The 14316-nt window shown below is 41.9% G+C and overlaps 1 long non-coding RNA gene across 8 annotated transcripts in view; it reads left to right on the top strand.

The window, feature by feature from the left end:
- The first annotated feature begins 715 nt into the window (after positions 1-715).
- Positions 716-14316, top strand: part of LOC131198970 (uncharacterized) — a 74847-nt gene continuing 61246 nt past the window's right edge. For all 8 annotated transcript variants that reach the window (XR_009155222.1, XR_009155223.1, XR_009155228.1 and 5 more), the window contains exon 1: positions 716-945. This is a non-coding gene — a long non-coding RNA (uncharacterized LOC131198970). The remainder of the gene's footprint in view (positions 946-14316) is intronic.

A 14316-nucleotide genomic window follows, 5' to 3' on the forward strand; every position in this document is an offset into this window, starting at 1 on the left:
TCACTCCAATCGGCAGCTGTTGGTAATTGACCTTCCTCAGGCTCACATGCTGTGGAGGAGGGGGAGGGGTCTAGTTGCTCCGTTTGCCTGGGCATGGAGCCAGAGCTGGGGGCTGGAGATACTTGCTCTTCTTCAGCCTGTCTGGGCATGGAGCCAGGGCTGGGGCCGGGAGATGCCCCCTCCTCAGCCTGTCTGGGCATGGAGCTAGGGCTGGGGCCGGGAGGACATTCTTCAGCGTTCGGAAGCAGATAAGCAGTGAGAGGCTGCAGTGAGAGCGGGCAAGACACAACACCGGCTACTGGTTCGGATGCTCACATGCATTGATTCTCCATTATCTTTCTGCAAAACTTGATCTCATTTTGAGACCTCAGGAAAAACAACCGTTTCTTCTTCTTCTTCTTCTTCTTCTTCTTCTTCTTCTTCTTCTTCTTCTTCTTCTTCTTCTTCTTCTTCTTCTTCTTCTTCTTCTTCTTCTTCTTCTTCTTCTCCTCCTCCTCCTCCTCCTCCTCCTCCTCCTCCTCCTCCTCCTCCTCCTCCTTCTAATCTAAGCTATGATTCCATTCTTCCTTTCTTTCGCTGCCTGTCCTCAGCTGACCTCTTTGCTGGCTTCCTGCTTCAACTGCAGCAGGAAACAGAAATCAGAGACGTTTCTGGTTCAAGATTAATTTTGCAGGGAGAGAACAAAGTGGGGGAGAAGGAGAGGGGTGGGGGAAGACAGAAAAATGGCAATTTTGTGTACTCTGGTTTCATTCAGAGGAATTCTCCCTTAAGAGCTGCACATGTTCATTCCCATAGATTGGCATTTGGGGGGGAGGGGGCTAGAATATCCTAAGGAACAAATACATGAGGAACAAACAGTTTTGATGCTGGCTTATATCAGGGGATGTATAGGAATCTGGATCAGCAGATTGAAGACGGTTAAAAAAAGACAGGCTGAAATTGCAGGTGAGATTTCTTCCTCTTCTCTTCATCAGACCTGTTTATTTATTTCTATTTATTTCAAAAGCGATAATGCTCAAAACATTTTCTTCGTAAAAACTGCAGTGGTGATATAGATACGTTGAGATATTTGGGGAAGTGTTATTCTTTGGGTGTGTTTTCATTTTTCTCTTTATTTCATTTTGATTTTTCTTTGTTAGGAAAAAAAATCACATCTGCTTTATATTTATTGCCATGCACTCAAAAGCCCGATTGGGCTTATTAATAGTAATAGTAACAGAATTTTATTGGCCAAGTGTGATTGGACACACAAGGAATTTGTCTTGGTGGATATGCTCTCAGTGTACATAAAAGAAAAGATGCCTTCATCAAGGTACAACACAACACTTAATGATAGTCATAGGGTACAAATTTAACAATTAGTGATACAACACTTAATGATAGTCATAGGGTACAAATAAGCAATCAGGAAACAATCAATTTCATTATAAATCATAAGGATACCAGCAACAAAGTTACAATCATACAGTCATTAAGTGGAAGGAGGTGGGTTATGGGAACGATGAGAAGATTAATAGTGCAGATCTAGTAAATAGTTTGACAGTGTTGAGGGAATTATTTGTTTAGCAGAATGATGGCCTTCAGGGAAAAACTGTTCTTGTGTCTAGTTATTCTGGTGTGCAATGCTCTATAGTGTCGTTTTGAGGGTAGGAGTTGAAACAGTTTATGTCCAGGCTGTGAGGGATCTATAAATATTTTTATGGCCCTCTTCTTGATTCGTGCAGTATACAGGTCCTCCATGGAAGGCAGGTTGGTAGTAATTGTTTTTTCTGCAGTTCTAATTATCCTCTGAAGTCTGTGTCTTTCTTGTTGGGTTGCAGAACCAAACCAGACAGTTATAGAGGTGCAAATGACAGACTCAATAATTCCTCTGTAGAACTGGATCAGCAGCTCCTTGGGCACTTTGAGCTTTCTGAGTTATTATCAAGGGATGTCTTATTTTGGGGAAAACAGGGTAGTTTCCAAAACGACGCTACAGAATGGACAGGGATTAACGTAAGCATTTAACTATTTAAAATAGCCATGTGTTTTAGAATAAACCGCGATCATTTTGAAATCAAATCAAATCAGAAAATGTGGTACAGTTGTAAAAATAAATGGACTATATATTGAAGATCTCTGGGGAGAAGGATTGAAACACCTTGTTGGACCATTTTAATCCTAGACAAAAACTCTTTTTGTGGCGCTTCGAAGTGGAAAATTGAGCTTTGCTAAGAAGGATACATCAAGGTAGAATCAAGATCATGTGAAGTGTTAATACCCCTTTATAATGCCTTGGTAAGGCCACACTTGGAATACTGCATCCAGTTTTGGTCGCCACGTTAGAAAAAAAGATGTTGAGACTCTATAAAGAGTACAGAGAAGAGCAACAAAGATGATTAGGGGACTGGAGGCTAAAACATATGAAGAATGGTTGCAGGAACTCGGTATGTCTAGTTTAATGAAAAGAAGGATTGGGGTGACATGATAGTAGTGTTCCGATATTTGAGGGAGTGCCACAAAGAAGAGGGGGTCTATCTATTCTCCAAAACACCTGAAAGCAGGACAAGAAGCAAAGGACAGAAACTAACCATGGAGAGAAACAACCTAGAACTAAGGAGAAATTTCCTGACACTTAAAACAATTAATCAGTAGAACAACTTGCCTCCAGGAAGTTGTAAATGCTCCATCGCTGGAGGTTTTTAAGAAGAGTTTGGACAACTGTTTGTCTGAAATGGTACAGGATCTCCTGCTTGAGCAGGGGATTGGACTAGAAGACCTCTAAGGTCCCTTCCAACGCTCTTATACTGTTGTTCTGTTATTCAAGCATTTCTTCATTGTTCTTTTGCTTCACTTTTGGTGTGGGTGGAAGATTTTGTATGAAGCTACACAACAGTGCCGCTCCCAGATTCCACAGCAATTCAATCGTGTACAAAAACCTTCGCTACGATTCCCACCCACCCGCTCCAGAGCATTTATTTTTCCCAGGAAACATCTGGAGATCTTTGACTTATTTTTTTTAAAAAGCAAAATATTTATAACACTTATGCAAATGCTGATTAAAAAAAACATAGTGGGTAGCATACGGTCTCTGCGGAGGAACATTGTGTTGAAACAAGTGAAAAGTGGTACAATCGTGGCCAAAATTGTGGAAAACCTTTTGTGAAAAGTGTATTTTTGAGGTTTGATGGCTAATAATACCACTTTTGTTTTGGAGTTTCAAGATAATCCTATTCCACTGCTGGAATGGCCTGGGAATAGCCCAGACCTTAGCCCAATTGAAGATCTATGGAGCCCACTAAAGAAACTTGTTAGTCAGAAGCAACCCAGCAATAAAACCCAGTTAATCGAAGCCATCATTCAGTCTTGGTTTCACATTATAACAGCTGCAGAACTAAAAGACTTGATTCACTCCATGGGAAGACGTTGTAAGGCTGTAATCCATAACATAACATAATAACAGAGTTGGAAGGGACCTTGGAGGTCTTCTAGTCCAACCCCCTGCCCAGGCAGGAAGCCCTACACCCATTTCAGACAAATGGCTATCCAACATTTTCTTAAAAATTTCCAGTGTTGGAGCATTCGTGCGAAAGGTTACCTGACTGTTAACTGACAATTTTTGTACCTCTTGTTTTTTCTATGGGGACCATTTTTGTATATCTCGTTTTTTCTACGTGTTTCACTTTTCTTCTTTATACTGTAACTGCTATTCTAATAGCAAATCCTTCATAAAAGTTATTGCATTACATTCTTGATTAAACAATCTTTCCATTGATATATAATTTTATGCACTATTCCAAAAAAAAAAAAAAAAAAAAGTGGCGTTATTAGCTAGTTTTAGAAAATACACTTTTCCCAAAAGGTTTCCACAATTTTGGCTATTACTGTATATATGAGTAAGCTTTTTTTTTTTAATATGGAGCAGAGAGTTGATTATATCAGCGAATGCGTGGAAATAGGGTACTTTGGAAATGTGTGTTATAAATCAAGAACAGGCAGACTAAGAAGGCATGAGTGCTAATTAAATGTGGATGGAATACAACAGAAGCAATCAGAATAAAAGGAGTTTTTGTCAAAGTGGTTTGGTATTATAGACAACCAGGTCTGTAAGCAAATCCCTCATACATCATAAGCAATGACAGGGATTCCATCCATTGAACTGGCACCATAATTTTACCTTTCCAACGTTGCGAGCCAATTTTGAATATATCGTTTTTATTTTTATTTTTATTTATTTATTTTGTCACACAGTATATATAAGCATAAGCATGAAATAACTATACAATATATAAGCATATATATATAAGCATGAGTATGTAATAACTATATTAATTGGATATAATGAAAGGAAACATTATATAATGTTATATATAAATATAATATAAATATAAATATATAAATATAATATAAATATAAATAAATATATAGGTCTTTGGTTATTCGGGTTTTCTCCCGCGTAAAATTGGAAGTGTCTTGGCGACGTTTCGACGAAGTTTCATTCGTCATCTTCAGGCTTCAGGTTCGTGCTTCTGGGAACAAGCATGAAGCTGAAGCCTGAAGATGACGAATGAGACTTCATCGAAACGTCGCCAAGACACTTCCAATTTTACGCGGGAGAAAACCCGAATAACCAAAGACCTACATACAAACACCCGCGAAAACCTCAGAAAACACATAAATAAATATAATATATATAAATTATATAAATACAATGAAAGGAAATATTGTTTGGTGCGAGAGGGGTAAACTCAGAATGGACAACATGGTATAACGGTTAAGGGTCTGGGCTGGAATCAGGTAGACTCAGGTTCAGTTAAACTCTATCCTGAGCCATGGAAATTTTCCAAATGACTTGGCAAGTCACTGGATTATAATGGGAAAACTGGAAGAAACGGCTTTGTACGCCCTCTGGAGTTCTGCAAGAAAGATGAGCTAAAAATATAAGGATAATAATGAGTAGTAGTAGTAACAGGTAACAGGTAACAGTAACAGAGTTGGAAGGGACCTTGGAGGTCAACTAGTCCAACCCCCTGCTCACACAGGAGACCCCAAAGGGATTTGAACTGCCTACCTTTCTGATGGACAAGCTCGGTGTCTTAACCACTGAGCCACCTAGTCAGGGAATAGTAATAGTTGTAGTACTAGTAATGCAATAGTGTAATGTTACTATAAAAATGATACATTGTGATGCCTGCTGGAATAAGATTCTGACATTAAAAGGTTCATTATCATACATACATCGATAATAATATCCTGATTTCTAGAACTACCCACAATAGAAGAATGGATATTGAAAGTTTCTAATTTGGCGGAGATGGCCAAAATCTCAGCCTTTTTGAAAGACAATACTCAAGAAAAATATTTAAACGAATGGAAGAAATGGATTGACTATATTCAAAATAGATATCAGACTAAGAGATATCAGACTGCCTTTGAATGAAGGACGTAATTTTTGACTTTAAAGGAGGAAGTCAGGATATGTGAAAGTAAAGGATTATAATTTTGTTAGACTTTAAAAATTTAACGTATGAATGTTAGTTTTTTGAACTATACCTTGTGTTTGCTACGGGAAGTCTGGGGGGGAGGGGTTTTTTTGAGGGAGGGGGGGGTTTTGAGGGAGGAAGGATGGGGGGGAAAAACTTATTTCTTTTTGTAAAACTTTTCAAATAAAAAAAAAAGATAATAATAACCTGATTTCTATTTAAATATTTTCCAGGGTTCTAGGGATGTAGGGTTCTAGGACTGGTCTCTTATTGGATGGAATCCAGGACAGAAATCAAACCTATATATAACACAATGTTTCTCCAACTTGGGAATTCTAAAACATGTGGACTTCCAATTCCTAGAATTCCCTATTTAATATGCTGGCTGGGGAATTCTGGGAGTCGGAAATCCTAAAGTGCTGTAACGCATTTCTATCCAAAGCTGAATTGATATTTTTCTGAAGTGGACTTTTCTGGGATATCCCAAACACGGACTAAATAAACTGGCTTTCCATCATGCCTCATCAGTGGATTTATGGCCTTATAAGCTGTGAGACTTTATGTACCTAATTTAGCATTTAATAATTGAATAATTTAGCATTTATTCATTTATCAAGGATGAGAGATATATTCCTTCAAAGGCTGCCTCCGAGCCACTTACAATTCTCTTACATGACAGCAGGACTAAAACAAGAATAATGGGACACCAATAAAATCACAAAACCTTAACAAAAAGTAGCAACTGCAACAAGTGCTATCAATGATCATCGGTAACACTTCTAGAACTGAGGACTATAATTCAACAGGTTTAGACCAGTGGTGGGATTCAGCCAGTTTGCACCACTTCGGGAGAATTGGTTGTTAACTTTCTGAGCAGTTTGGCAAACTGGTTGTTGGAAGAAATCATTAGGGCAGAGAACCGGTTGTTAAATTATTTGAATCCCACCACTGGTTTAGACCTATTGAAATAAAAAAAATGTATTACTTGTCTTAATTGCAGAGGGCCCAGACATCATAATAAGCCATTATTTAACCAGGTTTTTGGCACAGTGAATATCACTGTGGATGCTACTCCAGTATGCACGGTGATATATGGCTTGACATAAATAATTCAAGCTCCTATCATATCATACAAGTAAGGAACGTCTTGATACAACAATGACAAGTTTTATTGTCATTGTTTTATCGTCAACAGTTTCGCCTATCTCTGAGTAGAAGTGTAGAAGAGAGGTTTTGTAAGGAATAGCAACATAGCAGAATAACAGAGTTGGAAGGGACCTTGGAGGTCTTCTAGTCCAACCCCCTGCTTAGGCAGGAAACCCTATACCACTTCAGACAAATGGTTATCCAACATCTTCTTCAAAACCTCCAATGTTGGAGCATTCACAACTTCTGGAGGCAAGTTGTTCCATTGGTTGATTGTTCTCACTGTTATGAAATTCCTCCTTAGTTCTAGGTTGCTTCTCTCCTTGATTAGTTTCCATCCATTGCTTCTTGTCTTGCCTTGTGGTGCTTTGGAAAATAGGTTTTGCTATGTTTTCTTCCATCATTCAAGGCAAAACGTAACTGGTAAAGATGTTACATGTTGCCAACAAGGGTAGGGTTAGAAAACTCTTTCGCCGCGAACTTAAGACACATCTATTTATTTGCGCAGGACTGGCCTAGAATTTTAGTTTTTAAATTTTAGCTTTTTAAATGGTTTTTTTTTTACTATTTTAATTATAATTTTAAATTTGGCCTAATTCAATAAGTTTTTTAAATGTTGTTTTTACCTTGTATTTATTCTAGTGCTGTTTTATCAGGGTGTAAACCTCCCTGAGTCCTTCGGGAGATAGGGCGGTATAAAAATTTGATTAAATAAATAAATAAATAACTCTATTGTCTGCATTTGAATGTGATGATGATGCACTACATTGATGGAAGAAGCATCTTTAGCATCAACAACATTATTTCGTCCCATTGTCTAGTGACCGACAGAACTTTTTGATAGAGCATCTATCACTGTGAGCCCCAGCTGCTACCGTGCACCATAATATACCATTGGACAAAATCTGGATGTAGTCCTGCTCGAAACTTTGACTTTTGCCTGTCGCATTGGAGTCACAATGTATTTGCTAGTTTTGCTGTTGGTAATGTGGCAATGTGAGCAAACTCTTCATGCAGGAAAGGTGTCTTCTGCCTTTCAATGTGGTGATGATGTACTTATATTGGTGGAAGAAGTATATTTATAGCAAAAGTAGCATTATTTAGTCCCATTGTCCAGGGACAGACTGAAAAAGTCTTGGCTAGAGCATTCGCCATTGTGAGTTCCAGCTGCTAGGTACATCGTGATTTGTCACTGGCCAAGAACAGGATGCAGTTCTGCTCAAAATGTTGGACTTTTGCCCGTTGCAGTGAGAGTCAGAAGGTATTCGTCATTTGATGCAAGGACCACGTATTATATTGACTACTGCAACGCTCTCTACATGGGGCTCCCCTTGAAGAGCACCCGGAGGCTCCAACTAGTTCAGAATGCGGCCGCGTGGGAAATAGTGGGAGCAACCCGAGGCTCCCATGTAACACCTGTTCTGTGCGAGCTGCACTGGCTTCCGGTGGTCTTCCGGGTGCAATTCAAGTTGTTGGTTATCACCTTTAAAGCGCTCCATGGCATAGGACCGGGTTATCTACAAGACCGCCTGCTGCTACCAATAGCCTCCCATCAACCCGTGCGCTCCCATAGAGAGGGTCTCCTCAGGGTGCCGTCGGTCAAACAATGTAGACTGGCGACCCCCAGGGGGAGAGCCTTCTCTGTGGGGGCTCCTGCCCTCTGGAATGAGCTGCCTCTGAGGATACGTCAACTTCCTGATCTCCGGACCTTTCACCGCGAGCTAAAGACCTTTCTATTTCATCGTTCAGGGCTGGCTTAATGAAGTTTTGTATTGGGGTTTTATTATAGTTTTAAATTCCTTCAGTCTCTAATTTAATTCGTTTTTAAATGTTTTTTAACTTTTCTGATTTGTGCTTTTTACCCTGGCTGTAAACCGCCCTGAGTCCTTCGGGAGAAGAGCGGTATATAAAATAAATAAATAAATAAATAAATAAATAAATAAATAAATAAATAAATAAATAAATAAATAAATAAATAAATAAATAAATAAATAAATAAATATTGGTGGAAGAAGTATATTTAGTGAAAACTCTATTTTCTTCATTTCCGGCAAAAGTCTCTTCTGTATTTGAACGTGATGATGGTGTACTACAGTGGTTCTCAGACTTTTTCTTCACCACAGAACCCCTTCAAATACCTTTTCTGGCCACGGACCTTGACCTTGGACCCCCCCTCCTCAAGATATTTAATCATAACATTTTTAAAGCTTTTGTGGACCCCCTATGATGACATCATAGCATTGTAGGGGTCCACAAACCGCAGCTTGAGAACCACTGGTGTACTATGTTGATGGAAGAAGTATCTTCAGCAATAACAGTGTCCCATTATCCAGTGAGAGACTGAGAGAGTTTTTGATAGAGCATGTATTGTATTACCTAACCAGGTGTTATGTCCTCCTCACCTCCGTCCGAACGGTGGCTTAATTAGGCGGCTCTTATCAGCTCTGGCAGCAAAAGAGCCAGCGTCTGCCAAGAGCCCTCGTTAGCTCCAAAGACGCTGGTGAGTCACAACCTTCAGCTCTAGTCAATCCGTGGATTTGCCTGATACAAAGAGACACACCAGCTCTTGCTGCCTTTTATATCCTGTGGGGTGTGGCTCCATGACTCAGCACTTCCTAGGCCTGCCCCTCCCCTGTTTCTGTTGTTCTCTTCTCTCCTGCCTACGAAACCTGGGATTGAGCCAAGGCTGATTGCTGTCAGCTGGGTCTGCAGGCGTGGCCTGGGGGGGGAAGAATCAGGAGAAGGAGGCCTCGTTATCCCTTTCACTTGGCCTGCTTCTGGCTCCTGGAGCTGATCCAGGGAGGCCCGTGCTTCCGAGGTAAGTCCTGATGGCCCTCCCCCCTCACTGTCCAAATCACTTTCTGGCAGCAGACCCGGCTCCGAGTCACTTTCTGACAGCAGGCCTGGCTCCAAGGCACTTTCGGGCATGGGGCCAGGTTCGGGGGCGGGAGCCACAACACCAGGCTTTTGACCAGTGATGAAATGTAAAATTTGTTACTACCGGTTCTGTGGGTTTGTGGGAGGGGTTTTAATGTGACTGCGTGGGTGTGGCCAACTTTTTTTTCTTTTAAAAGCATTTTTTCTACAACCTCTTTGGCCAAAGAGGTTGTAAAAAAATGCTTTTAAAAGCTTCTGATGATCAGGCAACTCAGCTGGGATCGTCAGAGGAGCCTTTTAAAAGTATTTTTTAACAACCTCTTTGGCCGAAGAGGTTATAGAAAAAGTGCTTTTAAAAGGCTCCCCTGATGATCCCAGTTGAACCGTGCAATCGTCAGAGGCTTTTTTTTTTACTTTTAAAAGCATTTTTTTCAGCTGAAGAAAAGTTTTAACTTTTTAACGCTGTTAAAAGTTAAAAAAAAAAAAACCCTCTGATGATCACACAGCTCAACTGGGCGTGGGATTTTTGCTACCGGTTCTCCGAACAACCCGCCACCATCGCTACCGAATCAGGCGATTCGGTCCAAACTGGGAGCATTTCACAATCTTGGCCAAAGAGGTTGTAAAAAAATGCTTTTAAAAGCTTCTGATGATCAGGCAACTCAGCTGGGATCGTCAGAGGAGCCTTTTAAAAGTATTTTTTAACAACCTCTTTGGCCGAAGAGGTTATAGAAAAAGTGCTTTTAAAAGGCTCCCCTGATGATCCCAGTTGAACCGTGCAATCGTCAGAGGCTTTTTTTTTACTTTTAAAAGCATTTTTCTACAACCTCTTTGGCAAGAGGTTATAGAAAAGTGCTTTTAAAAGCATTTTTCTACAACCTCTTTGGCAAGAGGTTATAGAAAAGTGCTTTTAAAAGCATTTTTCTACAACCTCTTTGGCAAGAGGTTATAGAAAAGTGCTTTTAAAAGGCTCCCTAATGATCCCAGTTGAACCGTCTGTCGTCAGAGGCTTTTTTACTTTTAAAAGCATTTTTTTCTACAACCTCTTCGGCCAAAGAGGTTGTAAAAATGCTTTTAAAAGCTTCTGACGATCAGGCAACTCAGCTGGGATCGTCAGAGGCTTTTTTACTTTTAAAAGCTTCTGATGATCAGGCAACTCAGCTGGGATCGTCAGAGGCTTTTTTACTTTTAAAAGCTTCTGATGATCACACAGCTCAACTGGGCGTGGGATTTTGCTACCGGTTCTGTGGGTTTGTGGGAGGGTTTTAATGTGACTGCGTGGGTGTGGCCAACTTTTTTCTTTTAAAAGCTTCTGATGATCACACAGCTCAACTGGGCGTGGGATTTTGCTACCGGTTCTGTGGGTTTGTGGGAGGGTTTTAATGTGACTGCGTGGGTGTGGCCAACTTTTTTCTTTTAAAAGCATTTTTCTACAACCTCTTTGGCCAAAGAGGTTGTAAAAATGCTTTTAAAAGCTTCTGATGATCACACAGCTCAACTGGGCGTGGGATTTTGCTACCGGTTCTGTGGGTTTGTGGGAGGGTTTTAATGTGACTGCGTGGGTGTGGCCAACTTTTTTCTTTTAAAAGCTTCTGATGATCACACAGCTCAACTGGGCGTGGGATTTTGCTACCGGTTCTGTGGGTTTGTGGGAGGGTTTTAATGTGACTGCGTGGGTGTGGCCAACTTTTTTCTTTTAAAAGCTTCTGATGATCAGGCAACTCAGCTGGGATCGTCAGAGGCTTTTTTACTTTTAAAAGCATTTTTTTCAGCTGAAGAAAAGTTTTAACTTTTTAACGCTGTTAAAAGTTAAAAAAAACCCTCTGATGATCAGGCAACTCAGCTGGGATCGTCAGAGGAGCCTTTAAAAGTATTTTTAACAACAGAATAATCAGAGAAGCTTTGTCAGATAGAAGCCACAGCATGAACAAACGAGATGATACCTCCCGCCTACCAGCCATTTGGAAACCTGCCCTTATTGACAAACGTGTCCCTAACACAAGGAATGACACCAGACCCACACTCACGAGGTCCACACAGGATGTCACCACCACATATCCACCCAGAAAGCACACCCAAACCCACACTGATCAGGAAGCACGACCAAGGACCAGAAGCCAGACCGCAGCTGCAACATTAGCCACTTCAAACCCCTCCAATCCATACATGCAGCAGACTGACACCCACTACGAAGATGTAGCACACCACGAACACGAAGCCAAACAGCAGCAGTGCAGCTCACCAGCTCAAATCCCCTGCAGCACAGATTAGACTGAGCACAACCAAGCCCCCACCAACACAGGACACACCCCAGCCAATCAGAGCAAAATCAATCAGAAGAGTTACCCACCCAGTTCAATTCACCAGCAGGTGAAGAAACAGCTGATGCCCAAGATGAATGAGCTGAAGATGATTTCATTGTCGTCAGATACTCCATTTATATCGAAACCCAACAACCAAAGACCTACATATATATATATATATATATATATATATATATATATATATACACACATATACATATATGTAGATCTTTGGTTAGTCGGGTTTTCTCCGTGTAAAATTGGAAGTGTCTTGGCGACGTTCGACGAAGTCTCATTCGTCATCTTCAGGCTTCAGCTTCGTGCTTCTGGGAGCAATGTGTGATCGCAGCTGTTTCTTCCTTTTAACTGCTAGTGGGGTTTGAACTGATTGGGTGGGAGCTTGGCTGTGCTCTGATTGGATGGGGTTTTCTGTGCTCTGATTGGCTGGGGTGTGTCCTGTGTTGGTGGGGGCTTGGTTGTGCTCAGTCTAATCTGTGCTGCAGTGGGGTTTGAGCTGGTGAGCTGCACTGCTGCTGTTTGGCTTCGTGTTCGTGGTCGTGCTACATCTTCGTAGTGGGTGTCAGTCTGCTGCATGTATGGATTGGAGGGGTTTGAAATGGCTAATTTTGCAGCTGCGGTCTGGCTTCTGGTCCTTGGTCGTGCTTCCTGATCAGTGTGGGTTTGGGTCTGCTTTCTGGGTGGAAGTGTGGTGGTGACATCCTGTGTGGACCTCGTGAGTGTGGGTCTGGTGTCATTCCTTGTGTTGAGGACTCGTTTGTCAATAAGGGCAGGTTTCCAAATGGCTGGTAGGCGGGAGTTATCATCTTGTTTGTTCATGCTGTGTGGGCGTTTTTCTATCTCGATGGCTTCTCTGATTATTCTGTTGTTAAAGTGTTCGGTTTGGCAAGCTGGACACTTTAACAACAGAATAATCAGAGAAGCTTTGTCAGATAGAAGCCACAGCATGAACAAACGAGATGATACCTCCGCCTACCAGCCATTTGGAAACCTGCCCTTATTGACAAACGTGTCCCTAACACAAGGAATGACACCAGACCCACACTCACGAGGTCCACACAGGATGTCACCACCACATATCCACCCAGAAAGCACACCCAAACCCACACTGATCAGGAAGCACGACCAAGGACCAGAAGCCAGACCGCAGCTGCAACATTAGCCACTTCAAACCCCTCCAATCCATACATGCAGCAGACTGACACCCACTACGAAGATGTAGCACGACCACGAACACGAAGCCAAACAGCAGCAGTGCAGCTCACCAGCTCAAATCCCCCTGCAGCACAGATTAGACTGAGCACAACCAAGCCCCCACCAACACAGGACACACCCCAGCCAATCAGAGCAAAATCAATCAGAAGAGTTACCCACCCAGTTCAATTCACCAGCAGGTGAAGAAACAGCTGATGCCCAAGATGAATGAGCTGAAGATGATTTCATTGTCGTCAGATACTCCATTTATATCGAAACCCAACAACCAAAGACCTATATATATATATATATATATATATATATATATATATATATATATATATATATACACATATACATATATGTAGATCTTTGGTTAGTCGGGTTTTCTCCGTGTAAAATTGGAAGTGTCTTGGCGACGTTCGACGAAGTCTCATTCGTCATCTTCAGGCTTCAGCTTCGTGCTTCTGGGAGCAATGTGTGATCGCAGCTGTTTCTTCCTTTTAACTGCTAGTGGGGATTTGAACTGATTGGGTGGGAGCTTGGCTGTGCTCTGATTGGATGGGGGTTTTTCTGTGCTCTGATTGGCTGGGGGTGTGTCCTGTGTTGGTGGGGGCTTGGTTGTGCTCAGTCTAATCTGTGCTGCAGGGGGATTTGAGCTGGTGAGCTGCACTGCTGCTGTTTGGCTTCGTGTTCGTGGTCGTGCTACATCTTCGTAGTGGGTGTCAGTCTGCTGCATGTATGGATTGGAGGGTTTGAAGTGGCTAATGTTGCAGCTGCGGTCTGGCTTCTGGTCCTTGGTCGTGCTTCCTGATCAGTGTGGGTTTGGGTGTGCTTTCTGGGTGGATATGTGGTGGTGACATCCTGTGTGGACCTCGTGAGTGTGGGTCTGGTGTCATTCCTTGTGTTAGGGACACGTTTGTCAATAAGGGCAGGTTTCCAAATGGCTGGTAGGTGGGAGGTATCATCTCGTTTGTTCATGCTGTGTGGGCGTTTTCTATCTCGATGGCTTCTCTGATTATTCTGTTGTTAAAGTGTTCAGTTGGGCAGACACTCAACCTGGCTCATCAGTCGAGCTGAGAGACCGCCTGTTATTGACAAACGTGTCCCTAACACAAGGAATGACACCAGACCCACACTCACGAGGTCCACACAGGATGTCACCACCACATATCCACCCAGAAAGCACACCCAAACCCACACTGATCAGGAAGCACGACCAAGGACCAGAAGCCAGACCGCAGCTGCAACATTAGCCATTTCAAACCCCTCCAATCCATACATGCAGCAGACTGACACCCACTACGAAGATGTAG

Source organism: Ahaetulla prasina, chromosome 4 (genome assembly GCF_028640845.1).
Source record: "Ahaetulla prasina isolate Xishuangbanna chromosome 4, ASM2864084v1, whole genome shotgun sequence".
In the NCBI taxonomy this organism is placed as follows: domain Eukaryota; kingdom Metazoa; phylum Chordata; class Lepidosauria; order Squamata; family Colubridae; genus Ahaetulla; species Ahaetulla prasina.